Below are 27,596 nucleotides of genomic sequence, written 5' to 3' on the forward strand. Positions count from 1 at the left end.
AGATGAAAACGAGGGTCATCAGTTTCCCTTATTTGCCCATTGTTATGTAATGAGAATAGGGCAAAGATGAAAAGCACGAGTTTTCTTCTAGTAACCAATCTGAATATTTGAAATTGATTTGGGTGTCCTTCATGGATGAGTGATGTAATCCAATTCAACACCATATTCATCATTGCATCTCCAATCTTTCATAAGATTAAAAGGGGGTTTTCTATAACTCATTTCTATTTTATATTGTGATCATGATATATAACTTATAGTTTCTTTGTTATAACATTGATATCCTTATATATGTCAATTACATATATAGTTATGATAATAATATTTCTCTCATTATTATGTAACAAATGAAGTTATTATTATAACTATAGTACATATCTTTATATCATACATATTTTTATTTTATAATATTTCATATACTTAAATTAGGTTCTTTATCCTTGAATGAAGGTACATTCTGCCACACATAAGGGATCTTATTTAAGCTAAATGATGAAGGCTAAAGAAAGGAGACTAATATAAGAATACTCAGGAAAGCAAAAGGAATAATTGGTAAAAAGTTGTCCGGTGACAAGTGAGCTCATAGATGGATTGAGCTGAAGATTTGAGCTAGAAGATGACTTCATTTTAGCTGGGGAGCTGCACCATCGACATTACAACTTAGAATACTTCAAATATGGTCACATCAGATTATCATAAACCGTACCTTTTCATATTTCCCGGAGATGGCTTTTCACAAGGAGATGCCAAAACATTCATCATCAAACACCTCACCTATGGCCAGCGCACATCAATCTCATTCACCTTAGAACTAGCTCAATTATTAAGGGTTACATTTCAACCATACATTTCAACCATTGTGACCTTTCATGAAAGTTTCTTTCTATTGAAGTGCCATGACATTTAGGTGCACCGTAATACCCCAAATATCGAGTCAATGACTTTATTGAAAGGATTTGAAATTTATGGGATTAAATTGAATAAATGGTAAAGTATAAGAAATGATTTAGAAATTTTGTTTACCAATTAGTAAGAATGGAAGAACAAAGGGTATTTTGGTCCTTTAGGGGGAACTGGATTTAAAATTTATTATATTAGGGATATTTAAGGGAGAAAAAGGAAAAAATTTGAGAAAAAATTTGAGAAAAAAGCTAAGTCGTCTTCTCTTCTTCTTCTCGTGTTCCCGTTCTCTCCTCCACAACCAAAGGTAAGACTTCATCTTGTTAGTTTTTCCTTTCTTTTTTGGTTTGTTCTTGAAACCTTAAGTGTTGTTGAAGCTTAAGGAAGATTTAAAGATGATTAAAACTAAGAGATTGATAATTTATTTGAGATTGAAGAAAATGAGTTTTTAAGTGATATGTTGAAATATGAGTTTTTATGGAGGTTTACATGTATATTTGACTTGTCAAAGAAGTAAATAAGAGATTAGAAACATTGGATGTTATTGAAAACATATTAGAAAAAAAGTAGTATGATTCTTGGTTTGAAGTGTTATTTAGAGAAATTGGGTGTTATAAGAAGCTAAATGGAAGAAAGTTAGTTGGCATGGTGAGTTTAATGGTATTTTTAAAGGTAAAAGTAAGAGATTTAAACAAAATTAGGCTAAAAATCAAGCTGAAAAAATGGAAAATATGGGTAAGGGTATCAGTACTAGAAGAACATTATTGATACTATAGGTTTAAATTTGAAGAAATATGATGAACAATATCGATACTGATGCAATTAGTATTGATATTGATGTGGGTATTGATACTAAGAGTAAGGTATCGATACCATGGATTCCATAATACAAAAATGGTATTGATACTAAAAGGGAGTATCAGTACCATAGTATACAAGTATCGATAACATGGTAGGGGTACCGATACTATTGAGCCTGGAAAATTTAAGATAGGATGAATTTTGATAGAAGTTGAATATAATAGTACTTTTGAGTATTATTAAAAGTATAAATGTTAGAGAGTATACTGACATTTGGTATGATATGTGCACTTAATGGATGGTTGTGTAGATCATAACCAAGCTCCTGAGTCAAGCAAGGAAAAGGGAAAAGATAAAGTTGTTGAATAGTCGAACTTCATTACAGCATACTAGTGAGGCTTATCAGGTGAGTGCATTTATTGTACTTATATGAGATGGGGAAGACTCACAATGAGTCAATCTCTAATATTTTGATTTAATGTATATTTTACAGAATTTGATATATTCTCAAAATGTCTACGAAAATGATATTATGAATAAGTTTTAGGGTATAAACTACTCTAAAATGAATGGATGAAGATTGATGTTGTTCAATGGTTATTGAGGTTTCTAAAATAAATGCACAACAGTGCATTTCGGTATAAAAGGTGCTACTAATGAAAGTTAAATGCATAACGGTGCATTCCAGCATAAAAGATGCCACTAATGAAAGTTAAATGCATAACGGTGCATTTTGGCATAAAAGGTGCCACTAATGAAAGTTAAATGCATAACGGTGTATTTCGGCATAAAAGGTGCCACTAATGAAAGTGAAATGCATAACGATGCATTTCGGCAAAAAAGTGCCACTCATGGTATTCATAAAAGGTGAATGACCATTTTGGTACTTCGGTGCAATACATGTACCTTATATTGTCAATTGACATACATTGGGCAAAATAAGTGATAATTGGGAAGAACATAAAAAATAGGTAGTCTGGACATACTAAGAATACTTTCAATGACTATATGAAAGAAACTTGCTTTACCTGAGATGATTAGAACTAATTCTTACGAAGTATACGATTTAATTCATACTTCAATAGCCATGATAGACTTATGCATGAATTGCAGTTCTTTATTATTATTATTCTTCACTAAGTAAATACTTAGCGTGTTTTGATTTCATGCGTAGGTAAGAGCAAATACTAGCCGAATAAGGAGTGCAGCAGTGAACATCAATCCAAGGTTGGCTCATCAATAACAATAGGACAATTATGTCTCTTTTTATAATTAGCTGGCATGTACTGGAACTTATAAAAATGCTCTGAAATGTATTAAAGTTGTAATCTTTGTAATATGTTACAAAGAATGTAAAAAAATTATATTTAAATATTTTGTTTTATTTTCGAAACAAAATTTTATGAGTTTTATTAAATAAGTAGATGTTTTTAAAAGTCATGTGACACCTGTGACTTGTGCATGAAAACGTATACAAGAAAGGGGTGTTACATTTATTAGAATCAGAGCTATTGGTTTAGCCGATTATCGGTCGAAACCGGTTTACTTAACTTTAAAAAGTGTTACATGCCACTAAGATTGTCAAGGTTACTGATATGGTGTCATTAGAGTGCGATTGATGTCACTCCTTACTAACTTTAGTGTAATTATTATTTATGTCCTAGAAGTGTGTGAATCTTCGAACTCGTGAAGAGCGACTGAATGAGAAAATATAAAAGGATCGAGCATCGTAAGCTATGAGGAGAATAGTGAGCATCTGATTCCATCCGAGAATGATAGTGCACCTGCACATTAGGGTATGTCGTTGCCTGAGTTTGGAGCTTTTATGCAAGCTCTCGATGCTATTATGACTAGGTTTCAACCTCCTCCGCCTGCCTCTACTCCTCCAGCATCGTAGATGTTGATCCCAAAAGAGCTGAAGAGTTTAGGAGCTCATGAGTTTCAGGGAGAAGAGGATGAAGGTCCTATAGAAGTTAACTTATGGCTAAAATATGTTATATTAATGGTTGAAAGTCTTCCCTACTCGGATTCGAAAAATCTTGGTGGAGTTGTATCTTTATTTTGGGGATCAGCTCGATTATGGTGGTCAAATACCATGATGCATGCACTGCCAGAGCAATTAACCTGGCAGTTCTTCCAGGAGGAATTCAAGAACAAGTATGTGAGAGAGCAGTTTAGACGGGCGATGCTGCTAAAGTTCCTTAATTTGAAACAAGGTGATTGAGCAGTACATGAGTACAAGGCTGAATACAACAAGTTAAGCTGTTTTGCTACTGAGGTAGTTCCCAATTACAATGCTCGACGTGATTAGTTCATTGAAGGTTTGAGGCCAAAGTTGAAAGAGATGATGTTGGCTTTGAACTTGCCTCTTGCCTAGGTTGCAAGAAGTCAAAAATTGAGCCAAGGCTATTGAAAGAGCTCAAGAGGAGACCCTAGCAGCGAAGAAGAGTATGCAGACGGGGAAAAGAGATGGAACGCCTTCAACTCCCCATCATGATAAGAGAGGCAAGGGCTCGAGTTCCCGATATATTGACAGAGATAGTTCTGTTGCAGCTTCACAGAAACTAAACAATCCCAGTCTTTTACTGCTAGCTCGGGTAGAGCATTTGGAGAGAGAACTCCATGTCAAACATGTAGAAAACTTCACCATGGAGTATGCAGATTTCTCAGTGGATCTTGTTTCCAGTGTGGTGAAACTGGTCACTTTGGTCGAAACTGTCCCAAAAAATTCGTGGATAATTCAGCATAATCTGAGAGATATATGGTAACTTCTAATAGAAGAAGAGGAAGGGGTAGATCCAGGGGATAATCTAAATCAATTTCGCGATAAGAGACTCGGGAGTTTCCATAATTTACAATATTAAGACCAATGAGGATCAGGATGACCCGAAGATATTAACAGGTACATTCTATTTTTTTTATGAACCTGTATTTATTTTAGTTGACCATGTATCTACACACTCATACATTAGCATAAAGTTGGTTAGAGCTAGAGGAGTTCCTTTAGAACCAATATTTAGTGAGATGATAGTGGTAGTTTAAGAATCAAAACTAGAAAGCTCTAGACTCGATAAATAACAATGGGGAATGAATAGGGGAATGTGACGGTGGTAAGTAGGGTTATTAGGGTTTTTTTTAGGTGTTGGAAACAAGGTAATGAATAAATATTAGAACAATATAAACAAAAGATAAAGAAATTAAAAATAAACTATGATAATCAATAAATCAAAAGATCTCCCTTGTGAAGGTGGATGACAAATATGATGATGGCGAGGAAGGATTTGTGGAAAATAAACGGATAATATCGTATCGAGCCCTCCTAGTCGTAATCAAAAGGAATACACAATAATATGGATCTAACCAGCCCTCCTAGTCATAATGAAAAGGCAAATTGGAGTATGAAGATTAATCTCCCTCTCAAGAACTTGAAAGAACTCCAGGAGAAGAAGCTTCGAAGGCACAAGGCAATCAACACTTGCAAAAACGAACTCTCGTTCTATTATTAATCAAGTAAATTTATTTTTACAAAGTTGAATGAAGCCTCCTTTATATAGGGGGTGAGTTCTAAAGGTCCTAAAAACTAATGAATAAAATAATTACAAACTAAATATGTCTTAACTCTAATTCCTAAAAAAATAATAAACTAAAAATAATATTTTAACTAAACCTTAATTCATAATAAAATAATAAATCTGATCCTAAAAGATAATGCATCATGATATATTTAATTATATTAAAAATAATGAATAAAAATATTTAAAATTCGTAATATTTACAAAATCACGTATTAATCCCATATATGATTTTCTACATGCACCGTCTTCACTAAAATGGTCATATCTTGAGTTACTTATATCATATTGTTGAAATTAAAGAACCGTTGGAAAGATAAGAGACCAAAATTTGTATATCCAAAAGACATGTTAACCAAAAAAGATAAGGATCCCATTCAAAAAGTCATCGCAAATCTGCTGTTGTTCTGGTTTTCTTTTCCAAGGCTTGGACGAGTGGGTCATTTGAAAGAGTTATTACTTCTTCCTTTGATATGAGCCTTACGATACATGTATCATCCTCCCTTTCTTAAAAAATATTCGACCTCGAATATAAAACATTAAAGGGAGCAACATTAGAATTGTTTAATGATTCATTCACATTATGCTTACCGAATAGATATGCTTTGAATCTTCGAGACTTTTTTCTTCTGATATGTTCAAGTAGAAAAATTAGTCCAAAGAATCATGTATTATCATTATGGACTCTGGTGCATGTATCATTCCCCCATTCCTCAAAAGGATTTGTCCTTGAATCTAAAAATCCAAGAGAAAGAGAATTAGATGTGTTGGAAGGAAAACTTGTGAAACATTTACTAGGATCAATGTGATGTGTCTTTATGTGTTTTAGTATAGGTTTCTTCTTTGTAGGAACTGATTTCTTGTAGTCTTGAAATCCTCTTTTGCATAAAAGTCTTGTAATCTAATTTTTACGTTGAAATTGAACATGGCGCCTACTACTGTTGGCTTTCATTATAATTTCTTCAGATATTCTCTCCATGGTTTGACTCATGTGTGGCGAGAATGAGTGCTGAAAAACCAAGTCAACTGGTTTGTGAAAGTAATCCCTTAAGTCTCCTAAGTTTGGTTTATGAATTAAGAATTATCGGGAGGAGATTTATAGACTGTAGAGCATTCGTGAAAGTGCATCGTCTACTCTGTTTTGCTTACCTCGATCTTTTATAAACTTAAAGGAGCTGTGTTTAGTATGGATGACAACTTCAAAAGTCTTACCTTGTAAAAAAGAGAAAAATACATTCCAATATCTTTAAAATAAGTAATAAAATAATTACCTTTGGACTCTCGTAAACTGTGACTCTTTATTAATATGGCATAGTGATTAGGGCTTTCAGGTGGTAACCGTTAAGAGGGTCACCTAGAACCATTCGATAACTCTTGGTGATAGAAGATGATATGGGCCAGTCCCATTTGCTTTCACTTTTTCATGAATTACATGGATTCCCTGTGCATGAACTATAAAGTTTGTGTTGTTGTTCAAATCATGTTTCTTTATTAAGACGGAGTCACGACTAAGGCTTTATTGGATGTACTTTTTTGTAACAAATCTAACTCTTTGGTTTCTTCGAGATTGTATGTTTGACGAGGTATGATGGAACCTTGAATTAGATTGGTTTGGTTTTATTTTCCTCTTTTCGGTGGTAATTCGTTAGGTGGATCGCCTAACACTTCTCAAAAATCCTGTAAAAGAGATGAAAACACACTAGGAAAATCCTTGTTAATGTTAGAAATCGAAACAATTGTTTTCCTAAAGTGAACAAGGATGTAAGGTTTTTTGTAAATAAGGTTCTCTCTCAATTCTTTTGTGCTCACACATAGATTTTGACTCACTCTTTTCTTCTCATAATTAGGTTCACTCACTTCCCATGGGTCATTATTCTTTTAGCTTTTGTAACTAGTGACCTCTTTTGTTTTTGCCTCTTTCTCATATTTTTCTTTTTTTACTTTCACTTCCTCCTTACAAATTCTCATTTGATCCTTAGGGACTGGAAGTCTGTCGTTCTTTGTTGATCATTATTTTTTCCTTGTTCGGTTTGTCATCTCTCGGCTTTTTTTAGAGAAGATGGAGTAGAAGATGAGGAAGGATTTTAAGGATTACCTTGGTAAGAGGATGAATTACCTTGTTAGCCTTCTTTAGTGTATCTTCAAGGTTTTTGTAACCATGGAGGTCAAGAAGATCAGTGATGTTTGAGTTCAAGCCGTCAACGAATCTTGGCACGGTGTCATCTTCTTCTTCAGTTATGTTAGCCATATTGAGTAAGAATTGTATCTCCTTGTAGTAGTATTCAATTGAACTTCTACCTTATTGAAGTTGGTGTAGTCGTAGTTTAGCTTCTTGTGTATAATGTGTTGGTAGGAATCGGTTCCTCATGGTTTGTTTCAGATCGGTCCAAGAAGTGATTTCTTGAATTTGGTAGTTCTCAATCTTTTTCCTTGTTTGTATTCAGCAAGTGTTAACATAACCTTCGAATTTCATGATGATGAGGGGAACTTTTTCAGCTTGGGGGCAGTCATGGTATGCGAACATGAGATCAATTTTTCCTTCCCAATCGATGTACTTGTCTGGATGTCTCCTTTGAATGACGAGATCGTGAATATTGGTTTTGCAAAGAGTTCAGGGGCTTGGAATTTTGGTTGTGCTTTCTTGGGTGCCAAAAGTTCAACATTGTTCGGTCTTGGATTCTGGTTTGGTATATCCAGTTGTTGTTATTGTCGTTCTCTCACGATATTGTTAGGTTAATCAAATCTTGTTTTAAATTGATTCGTGAGTCATGCAAGTGAGGCTAAGATAGCCGTAAGTGTCTTGTTGTTATTTTCGCCCATCCTGAAATCATAACGCTCAAAAGAAAATTTTAAAGTAAAATAAAAATAAAAGAAATAAAATTCAACCAATCAAGAAACCTCACAAGTCACTCTAAGAAAGTAACACAGTGAGAGGCAAGTAATTCGATCTTGTACTCTTTAAAACTCACTTTACCAAGTAGTCTTCCATAGTTCGTATCAGAGTTTGATTACTAGCAAAGGCGATAAGAAAAACTTAAAAGTTGTAAGAGGCCAAACAAGGGTTAGACTCCAAGAGAACGAGAATGAAAAGAAGGAAGAAGTATGCAAACTCTTTAGTCCTACTAACAAAAGGAAGTTAATATATTAGATAATGTAAAAGAACAATAAAAAGGAAAACAAAATCACCTAAAGTACTAAGAGTCAAAGAAAAAAAAAACAAACCAGAAACCTAAAAAACGCTAGGTCAACTTGAGCAATGTTTTTTAGGGGATTACCGGTTTCCAAAAATTTTGGAAAAATGTTTAAATGTTGTTTGATCATTATAGAAACCACATGTAAAATTTTAGAACCAAATACCTTCAGTAGTATCAAGTAGACTCTGTTGAACGGTGAGTCCTCAAATAGTCTGTTTTTCATGATCACTTTGTTCGAAGGTGTTATTGATCTCAAACAATTTTGATTTTTTTGTGAATGATCTTAAATCAATATGGAAATTTTCACCTCCTATATAATTTTCAAGAAATTTGACAAGATTATAGATAGAATATTCCAATGAAACTTGAATAATGTATTTGAAGGCTCTATTGAACTCCGATTGGGGTGAATTTTAGACTGGAGATTAATCTTTTGTGAACTAGATTTTTTGGGGTACCTTGACGGTTTTGTGTGGAATAACAAGCAAGATTGCTTGTTTCTTTCCAAAAATTGGCCCAAATATTATACCAATTGATAGGGAAGTGGTGGCGGGTTCATGAATGTTGCTCTTGTTGGAGAATCAAACCTATAAAGCTCTAGACTCGACAAATAATAATGGGGAATGAATAGGGGAAGGTGGCAGGGGAAAGTAGGGTTCTTAGGGTTTCTTTTAGGAGCTGGAAACAAGGTAAGGAATAATATAAAAAAAGATAAAGAAATTAAAAATAAGGTATGATAATCAATAAATCAAAAGATCTCCCTTGTGAAGGTGGATGGCAAAGGGGATGATGGTGAGGATGGATTTGTGGAAAGTAGATGGATAATGTCCTATTGAGCCCTCCTAGTCACAATGAAAAGGCAAACACGATAATATGGCTCTAACCAACCTTCCTAGTCGCGATGAAAAGGCAAATTGGAGTGTGAAGATTAATATCCCTCACAAGAACTTGAAAGAACTCCAGTAGAAGAAACAACGAAAGGCACAAGGCAATCAACACTTGCAAAAACGAACTCTCATTGTATTATTAATCAAGGAAATCTATTTTTACAAAGTTTAATGGAGCCTTCTTTATATAGGGGTGAGTTCTAAAGGTCCTAAATAATTAATGAATAAAATATTAACAAACTAAACATGTCTTAACTCTGATTCCTAATAAAATAATAATAACCTAAAATAATATTTTAACTAAACATTAATTCCTAATAAAATAATAAATCTAAACCTAAAATATAATGCATCATCATATATTAAGTTATATTACAAATAATCAATAAAAATATTGAAAGTTCGTAATATTTACAAAATCTCGTATTAATCCAGTATAGGATTTTCACCATGCACTGTCTTCACTAAAATTGTTATATCTTGAGTTACTGATATCAGATTCATGCAATTAAAGAACCATTGGAAAGATAAGAGACAAAAATTTGTATCTTTAGAAGACTTGTTGACAAAATAAGATAAGGATCCCATTCAAAAAGTCGTTGTAAGTCTGCTGTTGTTCTGGTCTTCTTTTCCAAGGCTTGGACGAGTGGGTCATTTGGAAGAATTATTACTTCTTCCTTTGATCTGAGCCTTTTGATGCATGTATCATCCTTCCTTTCTTCAAAAAGATTCAACCTTGAATCTGAAACATTAAAGGGAGAAACATTAGAATCATTTAATGGTTCATTCACATTATGCTTACCGAATAGATATGCTTTGAATCTTCGAGACTTTGTTCTTCTAATAGGTTCAAGTAGAAACACTAGTCCAAAGAAGCATATATTATCATTATGGACTCTGGTGCATGTATCAGATACCCAAATACCAGGATGTGAATTGTTTGACTGGCTCCTAAGGACCTTGATCTTTAGTCCATTAGTCCTACTTGCTCTCCATTCTAAATATTCGAGTGTAAAATAGTCTGAATACACGGCCAACTTCATCATGAACGTTCATTTCCAATAATTTGCTAACTTCAAGACTTCATCGTGTAGTTTCCAATGATACTCTTGTTCCCACGCTTGAGCCGGTGAATTATGGGTTAACTTTAGAGCTTTTGAAGGAACTTAAAGATAAGGAGTTTAGTGGGGTTTGACGTACATAGCCGATGATAGTTGAAGATTGGTTGGATAGTGTTATGAGGATCCTTGAGCAGATAAGTTATTCAGATGTCGAGAAGTTAGGTTGTGTGATGTCATTACTGCAAGGTGGCGCACACCGCTGGTGGTTAACCATTAAGAGAGGGACCTATACTAGTAATCAACGTATCATTTTACATTATGAAATATTTCCCTGAATCTGGGTAAACCAACATAAACGCTTCAGTTAGCACAAACTTAAATTTATCAAAACAACACTATCTCTCCTCTGTCTACTCAAACTTCACATTCTTCTACAAAAACTTCATCAAAGGAGAGAAAACCCTTCAATGATGCAACAATAATTCCCAACCAAACCAAGGAAACTACAAACTTCAGTAACGCTCTTTAGCGACTTCTACTTAACAATCTTCTTAACCTTGTTTAGATCAACTCGAATACATTTAGCCAAAACCATGTGACCTAGAAATGCCACATCTCAAAGCCAAAACATACGCCTCGAGAACTTTGTGTAAAACTGTTTCTCTCGTAACACTTACAAAATAGTCTAGAGATACAAATCATGCCATTCCTTATTCCGTGATACACAAAGACATCATTGAAGAACACAACCACGAACTGATCCAATAATGGATAAAAAACCCGATTTATTAGATTCATGAAAGTGAAAAGAGCATTAGTTAATCGAAAGGGCATTACCAAGAACTCATAATGACTGTAATGTGTCCTAAAAGCAATCTTCATTACATCTAGTTCTAAAACATTCAATTGATAATAACCTAACCTAAGTTCAATCTTCGAGAAAATCTTATCCCCTCATAACTTATCAAATAAGTCATCGATCCTCAGTAAAGGGTACTGATTCTTGATCATTAACGTGTTCAACTGACGATAATCAATGCACATGCACATCGTACCATCATCATTTTTCAGAAACAACGCTTGAGCACCCTGTTGGTGAAATATTCAGAAAAATGAACCCACAATCAAACAACTCTTGCAATTGCATCTTTAATTCTTTCAACTCCTTATGTTCCATGCGATAGGGAGCAGTGGACACAAGATCAGAATCACTATAAGTCTTAATACGAAACTCCACCTCATGATCCAGCGGTAACCCCAAAAGTTCTATAGAAAACATGTCGAAAAAATCCTTAACCGTCCAAAGTTCATGAACACACAACTCATTTCCACCGAAATTAAGGATATATACCAAATATGTCTTACAACCTTGATCCAACAACTATTTTACATCCAACGCTGACACAACGTTAGAAAGGAAACCAGGTCTCCCCCAACGATCACTAGCTCGATCCCATCAAATTTCTTCAAAATTACACTCAATAACTCAAAGTCTAAATGTACTTGATTCTCACAAAGCCAATACGTTCCTAAGATGACATCAAAACCATGAAACAAAATATCCATTAGATCCACAAAAACACCTCACCCTAAATATAAAATGGACACCTCTAGTACACTCTATCCACTAATTTACTCTCACCCGAGGCACTTGTAACCACCATACCCACATCACTAGCGCTAACTAGAATACTCAATCAATCCACTAAGTGACTATGAATATTCGAATACTTGGAACAATAATCTATCAATGCTACCAAAGAAAAAGACACTAAAGAAAAGTTACATATATCACATTAGTAGGGCATGAATATGTGGCTCATATATCGCATAAACTTGTCGAGGTCCACCATCTCCAGTACAAGTACCACGTCCATATCCTCTACTACGAGTTTGTTCTACTGACCAACACCACTAACTATACCAACCCCATTAGCTATACCAACCCCACGATCTGGTGGAGATGCAACAAATCTATTCTCATCATACTATGAATAATCCCAAATCTGATAACCAACCACTCCACAACAAAAACATGCTCTTGTATGACGCCAAAATGCATCCCTATGATTTTTACCACACAAGTCACACTGATGATACTTAACATAACCATCAATAGGAGTAGCAACATTATCCGTCTACATAGGCCAAAACCAACGACGATCACCTCTACTACGATCAATAAAACTATGACATCTCTCAGTCTAACTTCCCTATGAACCTAACACATAAGATGAATTCTTACCCTGAACCTTACAAATTAGCTCAACCAATGTACACTCCACATATTTTGCCTGATCCACCAGTGTATCGAACATCTTTGAGGAAACTGTCACCATATAGGCACGAATCTTTATCTTCAACCCATCTTTCAACCTCTTACACCGTTTCACTTCAGTCACTACAATCTTTGTAACATATTCATTGAGTTTGACCAACTCTACCTCATACTTCAAGATTAACATCCTACCGAGAACTAGGTTAAGAAACTTCTTTTTTCTAGTGTTCGTGTACTACGTACCCATAAACTTCCTCCGAAAAACTCCCAGATGAATACCAAAGTCAAATGATCAACTGCTTGAGAATAACTATCCGACGTACCATATTAAGAAGTAGGTTTTGTTTTAATGTAAGACGGTAAGGAAGTTGCTTATACATCAAGGCAGTTCAGGCTGCATGAACATAATTATCTGACGCATAATTTAGAGTTGACAGTAGTAGTGTTTAGCTGAAGATCTGATGACAATATATGTACGGTGATAAGTGTATTATTTACACTAATCATAAGAGTCTCAAGTATCTTCTAACTCAGAAGAAGATGTGGTGGATTTGGTTGTTGAAGGGTTATGATTGTTCGATTGAGTATCATTTTTGGAAAAGGGAATGGTGTTTCTAATACGTTAAGTTACAAGTCGATGGATGGGTTACGAGTCTTGTTTGCACAATTAAGTGTTCTTGACGATGGTGCTTTGGTGGATAAGATTCAGGTTCGACTAGTGTTGTCATAGTATAATTGTAAGTTGCAATCATCTGATTGGGTTTTTGGATCTAAGATTTAGTTGGTTATGGATGGTTTTGAGAGTAGTTTTTGTTGGTTTCAAAAGGTTTGTTTTGTTTTTGAGGTTGGTTGTGTGTTCTAGATGAATCTGATTTGAGATATTAGATTTTGTTGGAAGCGTACAATGGTCCTTTTTCGATGCATCTAGGTGGTACGAAGATGCATAGGGATCTTTTTAAGTTGTATTGGTGGCCAAGGGTATAACGTGAAATTGTTGAGTTTGTGGGTCAGTGTTTGGTCTATTATTGTGTAAAGGCTGGGCATTAGTGTCCTTCAGGTTAGCTCCAATCTATTAGTATTTCAGAGTGGGAGTGGGAGTGTATCATGGTAGATTTTGTTTTGGGGTTTTATTTAACTTCATCAAAGAAAGATTCAGTTTGTGTGATTGTTGATCATTTTTCCAAGAGTGCAAATTTTCTTCCAGTGCATACGACCTATTCATTCAAGAAGTTTGCTTAGTTGTACATCACTGAGATAGTTCTTGTTTCAATTATTTTTTATAGTGATCATTATTTTATGTTGAAATTATAGAAGAGTTTATATGATGCTTTGGGTTTAAGGGTTAATTTCAATATGACTTATCATCCTCAGACAGATGGTAAGTTTGAGTATGTGATACATGTTCGTGAGGAGATATGATTGGGGCTTGCGTTGTTAAATTTATTGGGTCTTGGGAGTGATATTTTTTGTTAGCGGAGTTTACTTATAATAATAGTTTTAGTACTCAAATTGCTCTGTTTGAGGCTCTGTATAGTTGGAAGTGTCGTACTCCCTTGTGTTGGACAAAATTGGACGAGAGACAAGTTTTACGATTGAATCTGGTTTGAGAAGCAAAAGGCAAGGTTAAGTTGATCACTGGTCATTTGAAAGTTATTTTCGATCGTCAGAAGTCATATGCTGACTTGAAACATCATGAGATTGTGTATGAGGTTGGTTACTTTATTTTAATAAAGATTTTACCTTGGAAGAGATGTTGAGGTTTGGTCATAAGGGAAAGCTTAGTTTGAGGTTTATTGGTTTATATGAGGTAGTTGATCATGTAGGTCCAGTTGCGTATCATCTTCGGTTACTTTCTGAGCTTGAGCGTATTCATGACGTGTTCCATGTATCGATGTTGATGAAATATCATTTATATCCTTCTCAATTTGTTTTGGTTGAGGATATTGAGGGTCGTGCTGATCTTTTGTATAAACAAGAGTTGGTTGATATTTTAGCACGTGAGGTGAAGGTTCTTCAAAATATTTGATTTTATTAGTGAAGGTGTTGTGGTGTAACCATAATACCGAAGAGGCTACATGGGAGCCTAAGGAGACGATGAAGGTGCAGTACCCGTATTTGTTTGCTTAAGATAATTTTGAGGACGAAATTCTTTGTAGGGGAAAATAGTTTTAACATCCCAAAATCTGGGTCAGTAGTTCGAGTCAACGGTTCAGTGATTTTTAATTTTTTTGAAAAAGTCATGATTTTTAAAGATTTTTAAAGTGGTAATATTTTTGAAATATTTCAAAAAATTTTAAGGATTTTTAATTGTATTATTTTAAGTGACCAAATTGAATAATTATTAAAGTTAAATTTTAGTGACCAAATTGAATTAGGATCAAAATATCAAAATCTATGAAGCAATTATACCAAGAGTTGATTTTCCCTCCATTTCTCTCGATCATTGCATTGATTTTCCTTGTGATTTTCTCATTTGATAATAACTCATTTTATTTTCTTTTATTTTCTTAATCAAGTTAGTTAAAACTGCTTTCTCATTTCTCTTCTAATTTTTCTCAAACACTTTTCATTTCTCTATTTTTCCTCTCTAGCTTGGCCAAAATTCTCTTCTTATTTTCTCCCAAATTGTTTGTTGAATTTTACTTCATTCACATCTAGATTCATTTCATCTTCAACCTTGATTTTCATTCTTGCTTTGTTCCTCCTTCTTGCTCTGATTTTCTACTAGACTGGTGGTGCTTTCTTTTTCTTTTCTTCATCATCCACTTCTATTGTTTACACATTTTCAGCAAGGTTGATGTGATCCAATTCAGCGTCATGTTTACCAAGTCTATTCCACCCTTACAAGGGAAGAAACTTTCTAACTCTACACATATATATATACATGTTATTTCATAGTTATTTCATACATATAATATCTATGGTTATTATAATAACTTAATCATTAATATATGAGATATAAGTTATTATATACTATAGTTCACATTCTTATATTATACATTATATAAGTTCATTTACTTAGTTTATTTCTTTATGTTATGCATGTAGGCACATTCGGCCAACACTTGGGAGCTATATTGGAGCTAAATGGAGCATGCAACAACAAGGATACTTACATGGGAATGAATAGGAGAGCATAAGGAGAAAATTGGTGAAAAGTTTTTTTAAGGCCGTGAGCTCATAGTTGGATTGAGCTGAAGATTTGAGCTACAAGATGACCTCATTTCAGCTGGGAAGTTGTACCATCATCATCACCATTTAGGACACTTCAAATATGTCCTAAGTCAAAATTTGTGAAATCGTACCTTTTTGCGAATAGTTGCCAACTCAAGAGGTACCTTTTCACAAGGAGCTGCCATAATGTTCACCATTCTACAAGTCACCTATGGCCAGCTCAACTTTAGCTCATTCACACCATAAGTAGCTCAAACATGAAGGGACACATTTCTCAAACATTGTGACCTTTCATGAATGATGATGCCCATGAAGATGCCTTTACATCCAAGAGAATAATGATGAAGACATTGTAATCATTGGAGGTTTAAGTCACCAAGGAACATGATATAAAGCTCCATGCCTATTCGTCCACACACATGCCATGCACATGAGAGCTTTTGGCACCAACATGAGAAGACACAACACCATTCGGCCAAGGGAGATGTTCCCTCATCATTGCCGAATCATCAAGCCCCTTCATGAAGGGTTAGCCGAACCATCACAAGCCCAAAGGACTCATTCATTCATTTTAAGCATTATGTACTTTCATCAAAAGCCATGTATCAACCGAATAGCTATGTAACCATTCGGCCAATCCCTCTCATTTCCTATAAATAGAGTGGTTAGCCTTCATTTGTACTCATCTCATCTCTTATATAAAATATACTCTTGTGAGTTATTTCTCTTCAAAGTTCTTTGTGAACTTTATCAATTAAACAAGTATAGTTCATATACTTGTGTTGTCATTCCTTCCATCCTGATTTCAAAATTCCTAGATTAATATCTAGTGGGTTGAAGACACTATCACCACCCCTCAAGCAAGTTTGTGAAGACCGGGATTGTGCTCTTTAGCACTATTTCATCTTTGGCGTGTTTGAGATACAATTATCACCACCATTTCCATTCCATCATCAACATCATCCATCAAGACCATCAATTTCTGCAGCCATCTCTATCCCATCTTTATTTCATTTCATTTCTTATATTTACCATTTCATTTAATCTTCCTTTATTAATCATTTTTCTTTCTTATCTATGTTGCAGCCAAGCTTAATAATTGAAGGACATCAGTACTTGTCAATCCTAGATCGGGACACAATAAGGCTATCTACTATCTTCTCCCAAAGCGTGTAGATCAACCTGACATCAAGCGGTAATCAGAGCATAGTTGGATTGATAACAAAAGTGTCACTGGCGTGCAAAGCAAAAAAGAAGTTCAAAAAAGAAAAGAATCATTCAACAAAATTAGAGTGCAAAAAGAAAAGAAAAAGACAAAAAGAAGAAAAAATCAGAAAAGAAGAAAAGAAAATAAATTCAAAAGAGAAAGAAAGCCAAGGAAAAGTGCTCTACCATTACATGAACATCAAAGAGGCCATCTACACTAAGAGAAGATAACCTTATTGTTTTTTGAGAAAGGTTGCAGTAAGTGTTGTTTCTTGAATTGTAAGTCACCTCTTCCTTTTCTATCCTTTCATTTTTCCTTGTCTTCAACTATTTCTTTCTTTTAAATACCTTTAAATTCTTTCTTCTACCTTTCCATTTTTTTCTATTATTTCTACCCTATCATATTTTGCAGCCGACGCACACAAGGAAGAAATTAACTTGTTATAATCTTGAGTAAGTTCCTCAAAGGACTTAGCAAGAGAAATTTGAGTGGAAAAATGCTATTGAGAGAGTGAGATCATAAGGGGAATTGTTAAAAGCCATAATTATATTCTCGAGAGTAAACACGAGTGTTGAGTGAAGTGATCTTATCTTTTCTTTGGAGTGAACTTGTGAGACTTTATGAGTGTGCTGGTAAGGCTTATTTTTGTTTTATTTACTAACCATGTCTCAAAGTCCTAAAGGAAATGCAAGTCAACCCAATTTGCAAATGCAAGCACTGATTGGAGAAATGAAGAGAATGTTTCGAATAGAATTTGATGTTCTCTATGAGAAACTAGACAAAAGATAAGATCAATCACAAATTAGAAATAATGATACTCCTCGGAGGCAACAACCTCTTCCAGAAGATGATGTCCCAAATCCTTATGATGAACAAGAAACAACATTGATATAAGGACCCAGGCGTGCCAATGTTGATAATAACATGAGCAACATAAAAATCAAGATTCCTCAATTTCAAGGAAAAACTGATCCGGAAGCATATCTTGAATAGGAAAGCAAGGTGGAACATGTTTTCAGTTGCCATAACTATTTCGAACTCAAGAAAGTAAGATTGGCAACCATGGAGTTTGTCGATTATGCTTTGATATGGTGGGATCAACTTACTATTACTCGGAGGAGGAATGGAGAGAGACCAATTTCAACATGGCTCGAAATGAAAGGTATCATGCGTAACCGTATCATTCCTACTCATTATCACCGGGACATGTTTCAGAAATTGCAGAACCTAAAGCAAGGCCAAAGGAGTGTAGAAGATTACTATAAGGAAATGGAAGTGGCAATGATCCGAGTCAATATTGAGGAGGATCGTGAAGCAACCATGGCTCGATTTCTTACCGGACTTAATCCCGAGATTTCCAATACACTAGAGTTGTACCATTACATAGAACTTGATGAAATGGTGCAAATGGCTATGAAAATAGAGAGGTAGCTACGAAGAATATCTCGCACTACCATGCCTTTGAGATGGAGTCCTAACAATTTGAAGAAGTCTACTCCTACTTCTATCAAGGAAAAGGTCGAATCCTCAAATGATTCCCAATTCAGCAAGGATAATCGAGGAAAAGAGATCCCTAAATGATCAAGAGACATCCGTTGCTTTAAATGTCTTGGGAGGTGGCATGTATCCACACAATACCCCAACCGAAACATCATGCTACTACCTGGAAATGGTGAGATTGAATCTGACCATGAAGAAGAAGAAGCGCCGCCACCACCAATATAAGTTGAGGAAGAAGCCGAAATTGGTACTCCGGTGGAAGGTGAAGCCCTAGTGGTCAAAAGAAGTCTAAGTGCTCAAGTGGTAGAGGATAATGCACAACTGGAAAACATCTTTCATACACGTTGCCATGTGAATGAAAAGGTGTGTTTCATGATCATAGACGGTGGAAGTTGTACCAACGTGGCAAGTACCATTATGGTGGAGAAATTGGGATTAAAAATGTAGAAGCATCCAAGTCCCTATAAATTACAATGGTTAAATGAACAAGGAGAACTTAATGTCAACAAACAGGTGATGGTTCCTTTCTCCATTGGTACGTACAAGGTTGAGGTTATGTGCGATGTTGTTCCTATGCATGCTAGCCATTTACTCCTTGGAAGACCATGGCAATATGATAGGAGGATCATTCATGATTGTTTTACCAATCAGTATTCATTCAACCATGGAGGGAAGAAGATCATCCTAATACCCTTGACACCTAAACAAGTCCAAATTGATCAAATCAAGATGAAACAAAGTGTTGAGGCCACGAGGAAAGGAAAATCGAAGTTAATAGAGGAGGAAACCAGCACAAAAACAAGTGATTGTACATCTAAGTGCTTGTTACAAAGATGTCTATTGACAAGATGCAAAGTTGATGATGATTTTTCTAACCTTAACAATACAAGAGTTTCCTTTGATTTACAGGATGAACCAAGTAACACAATCCATCTATTTGGTGAACTAAAGGATATGACTTTTCAAGAGCCAATAGGTGTGACTATTGAAGAACAAAGAATGGTAACTTTTCATCCAAAAGACGTGATCCATCAAGAATCAATAGTCATACCTATTGAAAACCAAAGGGAAATGATTTTTCATCCAAAGGGCGTGACTTATAAGGACATCATCATTCCAAGAGTCATCACCTTTCATGAATCAATGCATCTATCTATGGAAAAGAGCATGATTTTTGGAATACAAAAGGGCACCAACATTCAAAGCCAAATTTCTTCAATAGACATGAACTTTGAATCCACATTTTTCAGGAAGTATTTTTTAACTTTAAATTTGTTTGATCACATTCATACTAATGAAAGTTTTCTCTCTTTTCAGATCAAGAACTTACAATGCATTCTTTTAAAAGATATGAACCTTTTCATAAAGGTACATAACGAATGAAAGGACTCAAAGAAAAGAAGATTTTTCGATTTGAGGACAAATCGAATAAAAAAAGGGGAAGATGATGTGATCCAATTCAGCGTCATGTTTACCAAGTCTATTCCACTCTTACAAGGGAATAAACTTTCTAACTCTACATATATATATACATGTTATTTCATACATATAATATCTATGGTTATTATAATAACTTAATCATTAATATATGAGATATAAGTTATTATATACTATAGTTCACATTCTTATATTATAGATTATATAAGTTCATTTACTTAGTTTATTTCTTTATGTTATGCATGTAGACACATTCGGCCAACACTTGGGAGCTACATTAGAGCTAAATGGAGCATGCAACAACAAGGATACTTATATGGGAACGAATAGGAAAGCGTAAGGAGCAAATTGGTGAAAAGTTGTTTTAAGGCCGTGAGCTCATAGCTGGATTTGAGCTACAAGATGACCTCATTTAAACTGAGGAGCTACACCATCATCATCACCACTTAAGACACTTCAAATAGGTCCTAAGTCAAAATTTGTGAAACCGTACCTTTTCACGAATAGTTGCCAACTCAAGAGGTACCTTTTCACAAGGAGCTGCCATAATGTTCACCATACTACAAGTCACCTATGGCCAATTCAACTTTAGCTCATTCACACCATAAGTAGCTCAAACATGAAGGGACACCTTTCTCAAACATTATGACCTTTCATGAATGATGCTGCCCATGAAGATGCCTTTACATCCAAGAGCATGTTGATGAAGACATTGTAATCATTGGAGGTTTAAATCACCAAGGAACATGATATAAAGCTCCATGCCTATTCGACCACACACATACCATGCACATGAAAACTTTTGGCACCAACATGAGATGACACAACACATTCGGCTAAGGGAGATGTTCCCTCATCATTGCCGAATCATCAAGCCCCTTCATGAAGGGTTAGCCGAACCATCACAAGCCCAAAGAACTCCTTCATTCATTTTAAGCATTATGTACTTTCATCAAAAGCCATGTATCAACCGAATAGCTATGTAACCATTCGGCCAAGCCCTCTCATTTCCTATAAATAGAGTGGCTTTCCTTCATTTGTACTCATCTCATCTCTTATATAAAATATACTCTTATGAGTTATTTCTCTTCAAAGTTCTTTTTGAACTTTATCGATTAAACAAGTATAGTTCCTATACTTGTGGCGTCATTTCTTCCATCCTGATTCCAAAATTCCTAGATTAACATCTAGTGGGTTGAAGACACTATCACCACCCCTCAAGCAAGTTTGTGAAGACCAGGATTGTGCTCCTTAGCACTATTTCATCTTTGGCGTGTTTGAGATACAATTACCACCATCATTGCCATTCCATCATCAACATCATCCATCAAGATCATCAATTTCCGCAGCCATCTCTATCCCATCTTTATTTCATTTCATTTCTTATATTTACCATTTCATTTAATCTTCCTTTATTAATCGTTTTTCTTTCTTATCTATGTTGCAGCCAAGCTTATAATTCAAGGACATCAGTACTTGTCAATCCTAGATCAGGATACAATAAGGCTATCTACTCTCTTCTCCCAAAGCGTGTAGATCAACCTTACATCAAAGGTAAATCTTGAATCTTTGTTTCCTTTAAGCTTCAATGATTAAATGATCATTTAATATAGTGATTTATAATGAATCACATTGATGTGTTAATTTTCAAGAGATGAAAATGATTTTCAAATTTCATTAATGAGATAATTTTTTATTGTGATTTTGAGGATTCCTTAATTAATTAAGATGTTGATGATGTTGTTATCATCATTCTAAATCAGTTCTTCAATCACTAATGATTTGCACATTGATTTCTTTAAAACAATCTTGATTTTGACATTTTTAAAAAATCCATGAATTATTCCGTTTGCTGCTGTTTTTGGACAAATGGTTGATGATTAGGAGTTAATTTAAGTTGTTCTTGATCTGTTTTAGGTCAACAAAAGTGCTAAGGTTGTAGGAAGCTTTGGTTGTAAAAGGGTAAAATTTTTGATAATTTCAATGATTTTTGCTCTATTTTCGTAGCATGATTTTTCCTCTTTTTTGGACACTTTAGTGATGTTATTTTTTGGTTTCTACTATTTAGTTTGAGTCTACAATGAGGTAAAGTTGGTACAGTAGTATTTGACAGCAAGTTGGCATGAGTTTGGAGTCGATTGTTGTTGTTCAAGCGCTATAGGTGAGTTATTATTTGTTCTTTAATAATGGACATCGATATTATTGATTGAAGGTTTAGTGTTGTCAGTATCTTGAGGAAATACTTGGATTAAGTGTATGAATCTATGATGATATTGGATCGGGACTTGTGGACATCATTATGTTGCATTCAAGTATGATAAACATGACTATATGTGTGTATTGTGTTACATTTTGTTGCATATCTGATTTTGTAAACTATGTTGAAAGCTTATATGAATTTAGCTATGCACAAGTGAATATCCTTTGTTGACCAATAATAAGTGGAGACAATTCACTATTTTATAAGGGTTGATCATGACAACCATCCTTAGTTTGTAAAACTATGTTTTGAAATGAATTAAGTATAAGTATATGTTGTGCATTACATGGAAACTACTTATGGTGAACTTGACTTCAATGACAATTGTTCTTAATGAGACCTTTGTATAAGAAAGACATGCCTAGGAAAGAGTACTCTATGTTTTTTATGAGTATGTTTGAAAAGGTAATGAGATTAGGTGATACGTTGAGATTTTCTCTGAGAAGTTATACGAGGTAAGGTTGGTGCGTTGAGCTTTTCCATGAAATGTAAATTTGAGACCTATGTGAGTCCAAAACAAAAAGTGATGTGATCATGTCTAGCACCAACTTTCTTTATGACACACTCACATCATTAAAGATTCATCAAGCTCAATCTAAGGGAGTTCTACCTTACTTTATATTATATTTACTCATTTATGTATTATAGATTACTATGAGCCTACATTTGCATCCTAAACTATACTTGAATAATCATATGTTATCATTCACTTGCATACTATATGATTTTCATGCATAACATATGTTTCCACATCTTACTTAGCTTTATATTATGTTTACATATGTTTTAGATTCATTTATTATGTTTGCATATCATTTAGATATCATAGCAACATGTTTTCATTCATTTATTAGCTTTAAATACATGTTTCTTTAGCTAATTTGCATGTATTCATCTCTTTTCTAGCTCATACATGTTTTCTTAAGCTCATGAACGTCCTATGCCTTATATCTAGCTTATATACATGTTATCTTAGCTTCTAGATGATCATTCATAGCTCATATCATTCAAACACCTCACGACAGCATATATTTTACCTTACATGAGCTCACACGTTGCTTGATTTGTTTGTTGATTCATATAGGTGAAACACAAAGCAAGGCATATTATGGTAGCTTGGTTAGCTAAAAGGACAAGCATAGCAGCTCACACTAGCTCATGAATGTTATGGTAGCTCATTTCATCATTTAAGGAGCTTTAGCTTAGTTAGAGGAGCTAGCATGTAGCTGAACTTAACTGGAGGAGAGCTTTGGACCAAATTACTAAAATGTGGACTAAAGGTAGCTGGAAGTAGCTGGGAGAGTAGCTAAGGAGATGAGAAGACTAAAGCTAACTAGCTTGAGTTCATCAAGCTATAACTCACCTAGTTAGCTACCAAGACACTCACCTAGCTTACCTTGAAGCTAGTTCATCTCTAGGCTGACCATGGACTTCAAGACATAATCCTATGGTTGCAACCTCACCAAAGCATTGCAAGAAGACCCATGTGCATTCATGTAGGCTTCCATGTGCATTCATGTAGGCTTCCATGTGCATCATTCAAGCATGTGCACTCCACGTGACATCAAATAGGCGCCAAAATACCAAGGGATGCTTCCTATTCAGCCAAAGACACATTCCTCTCCATTTTGGCGCCCAAATGACTTCCAAAAGCATTTAAAACATCCATAGGCCGAACCAACACCTTACCATTCGGCCAAGAGCATGTATCTTCATTAAAATCATGTATTTTCATTTAAAATCATGTATTTTCATTTAAAAATCATGTATTTTCAAAGGGGTTTCATCCATGGCCGAACCATCATGTATCTATTCGACCTAAACCCTTTGAAAACTATAAATAGGTTTTGGCATTTCATTTGTACTCATCTCATCTCTTATATAAAACATACTCTTGTGAGTTAGTTCTCTTCAAAGTTCTTTGTGAACTTTATCGATTAAACAAGTATAGTTCCTATACTTGTGGCGTCATTCCTTCCATTTTGATTCCAAAATTCCTAGGTTGTTATCTAGTGGGTTGAAGACACTATCACCACCCCTCAAGGAAGTTTGTGAAGACCGGGATTGTTCTTCATAGCATAGTTTCCTCTTTGGCGTGTTTGAAATACAACATCACCACCATTGCCATTTCATCATCACCATCATCCATCTCTTCCATCAATTCCGCAGCCATTTCTATCCTTTCTTTATTTCATTTCATTCTTATTATTTATTTTCATTACTTATATTATTATCCCCTTTATTAATTCCATTATTAATCATTCTTTTCTTATCTTATTTTGTATCCCAAACTTATAAATTCAAGGACATCAGTACTTGTCAATCCTAGATCGGGACACAATAAGGTTATATGCTATTTTCATCAAAGTGTGTAGATTCGCCTTACATCAAAAAGGCATTGTATGGATTCCAAAACAAATATTTGATGACTTGTTTTTGCATGTTCATATGAATTTTTATAATTTTCTAGAAAAAAATGATTGATCCCTTGAGGAAAGGATCGATCCCTTGACAAAAAAGATTGATCCCTTCTCTAAAGGATCAATCCCTTCTTGCACATAATGTTGAGGATTAATCCCCCTTGAAAAGGGATCGATTCCTTCGTTATTATTTGATGAAAAATGATAAAATTTGATTTATTAAAGGTTATAAGTGTTCCTAATTCTTAGTTAGACCCCTAGATGTTTCTGAAAGTTCAAAATGGTCCAGAAAATGATTTTATAATTAAAACTTCACCTTGAATCAGATTTGCTTGAGATTTGGACTATCACCCTTTAATATACTTAAATACATAATATAAGTTTTGCATTATTTACGACTTAGTCCCCAACCGAGCATGTTCAATTATGTCCCTAAACAATGTCTTATTACGCTAAAAATATACACAAGCCTTATTGGAAATATGAATTGAACATTGTCAAAGTTTAATTGCTAAAATGTTGTTGAATTGTCTATAGTATGAGAAATGAATGTTTAACCCTACACAGTTACTCACGTTGATCTTGTGAAGCGATGATATGTGCCATCATCCATTTTATTCGGGTCGTGACGTGTCGTTTTTTCCACACTATATAGTATAGTATATAATATAATAATATAATGGGTTTTAATAAAAAATGAAATGTTTGGGCATACAATATATAATATATATTTTTCATATTAAATGATATATATCATATAGCATATAGTATATAGTTTTCATTAAATAGTGCATATATTTCATATAAGTATATAGTAGTACATGTTAGCATATTGTCCATATTAAATAGTTTGCATATTACATAGTATATATTGTAATTCCATATTATATAGATTGTCCATATTATATAGTTAGCAAATTATATAGTCCATAATAGAATCAAGCCCATTTTGTTTTCTTTTAATAATAAAAACAACCAAAAAAAGTTCATTTTATCAAATAAATAGGTCTGCTACATTTTTTGAAGGTCAAAATATTAGCTCATATTTATTTTACAAATATGTATAAATAAATAAATAAATAATAAACCCTAAACCATCTACAAGTTACTGCCAATTTTATGGGTATTGGCGGGGGAATGTTTTCTTTGAAATTCTAAAAAGAAAAGGCATTTATGATGGGTGTAGCTTTTGAGGTAATGACATCATCAATCCATGTAAAAAACACAAAATAATCTCACCCATTGATTAGCCTTCATCCAAGGTTTATCGTTTTTTCAATCCTTGTCAAACAAACACAATCCATGTGAACCATTATTGGAGGATTAAATCCAAGGGCTTAAAGCTTGCGACATCACCCATCCAAGTGAAGAAACACAAATACATCTCAATCATTGGATCTAGATTTGATCCAATGGCCAAGATTGCTTCATCAATAGGTGGCATTTTGTAACACCCATTTCCCGTATACGTCCCCGTACACGAGTCACAAATGCCACATTACTTAAAACATTTTCGTTTTTGAAAACCAGTAAAATTTTGTTTCTATAAATAAAACATTTTAATATAATAATAATAAAACAATCATTTACTTTTAGTATGTAAAATAATTTTAAAGCTCTAACATATTAAATACTACAACATTGTAAGTCCCATACGTTCCAGAGCATCATCATATATCTATTACATGCCATCTAATAATATAAAAATAGACATATTTGTCATACAGTTACTGATGAGGCAACCTTTAATTTATGATGTTAGTTGCACTCCTTACTCCGCTCATAAGCTATTACCTATGCGTGAAACCAACACATTATAAGTATTTACTTAGTGAGACATAATAATATAAAAAGAAGTGTGACCAAAACATAAGTAGGTCATAAAATATCAAAATAAGAATTTAATCATACAAATAATAATAATACATAAAACTGGCTTGGTAAACCAAGTTTCTTTCAAATAACATGTGAAACAAAATTTAGTATGCCCAGCATACCTATCAATTAATATTTTTCCAAATTATTCTTTTTATTTTCCCAATGTATGTTGAATGAGAATACATGGTACATGAGTTGCACCTAAGTGCCGAAATGGTAATTCACAAACTCATTATGAATACCATGGTTGCACACATAGTGTCTAAATGGTAATTCACAAACTCATTATGCATACCATGGTTGCACACATAGTGTCGAAATGGTAATTCAAAAACTCATTATGAATACCATTGTTGCACATATAGTGCCGAAAGTACACAAAATACTGATATGAAAATGCAACATATGCATTAAATAAAATCGATCGATAACCATCATACACAATGTATGTCAAAATGCACCTATGACTCTCAATGTACAAACAATAGGCCGTTAAATCAATTTCGTATATTAAACATTTATTCTGAAACATCGATAGTTGTTAAAACAATATAAAAGTTCATCCATTTATTTTAAAGCAGGTCACACTCTAAAATTATTCATAAAATCATTTTCATAAACTTTATGAAAATATTTAAAAAGTTGTAAAACATGCTTTTATAAAAACGTTCGAGGTTGACTCATTGCTAGTCATCCTTATATAAATACATAATAAATGCACTCACCTGGTATGCCTCAATATTATGCACTAATGTTGTGGGATATGGCTTTTTTATTTTATTTTAGTCACTTGACGCTTTTACATTGTTCCCCAAATTTTAATTGAGTTCAATTTAATCCCTGATGATATAATTCCCAATAGAAAAGACCCGAAGAAGTACCCAAGTGATATAGGTTGAATCTATACTCTTTAATGAAAGTGAATAGTTAGCCTTATTGTTGTCCCGATCTAGGAATGACAAGTATTGACGTCCTTGAGTTATAAGTATGGCTACAACAAAGAGTATAAGAAATGGTATTAGTAATT

This window comes from Hibiscus syriacus, unplaced genomic scaffold (genome assembly GCF_006381635.1).
Source record: "Hibiscus syriacus cultivar Baekdansim isolate YM2019G1 unplaced genomic scaffold, ASM638163v2 tig00117034_pilon, whole genome shotgun sequence".
NCBI classification, from domain to species: domain Eukaryota; kingdom Viridiplantae; phylum Streptophyta; class Magnoliopsida; order Malvales; family Malvaceae; genus Hibiscus; species Hibiscus syriacus.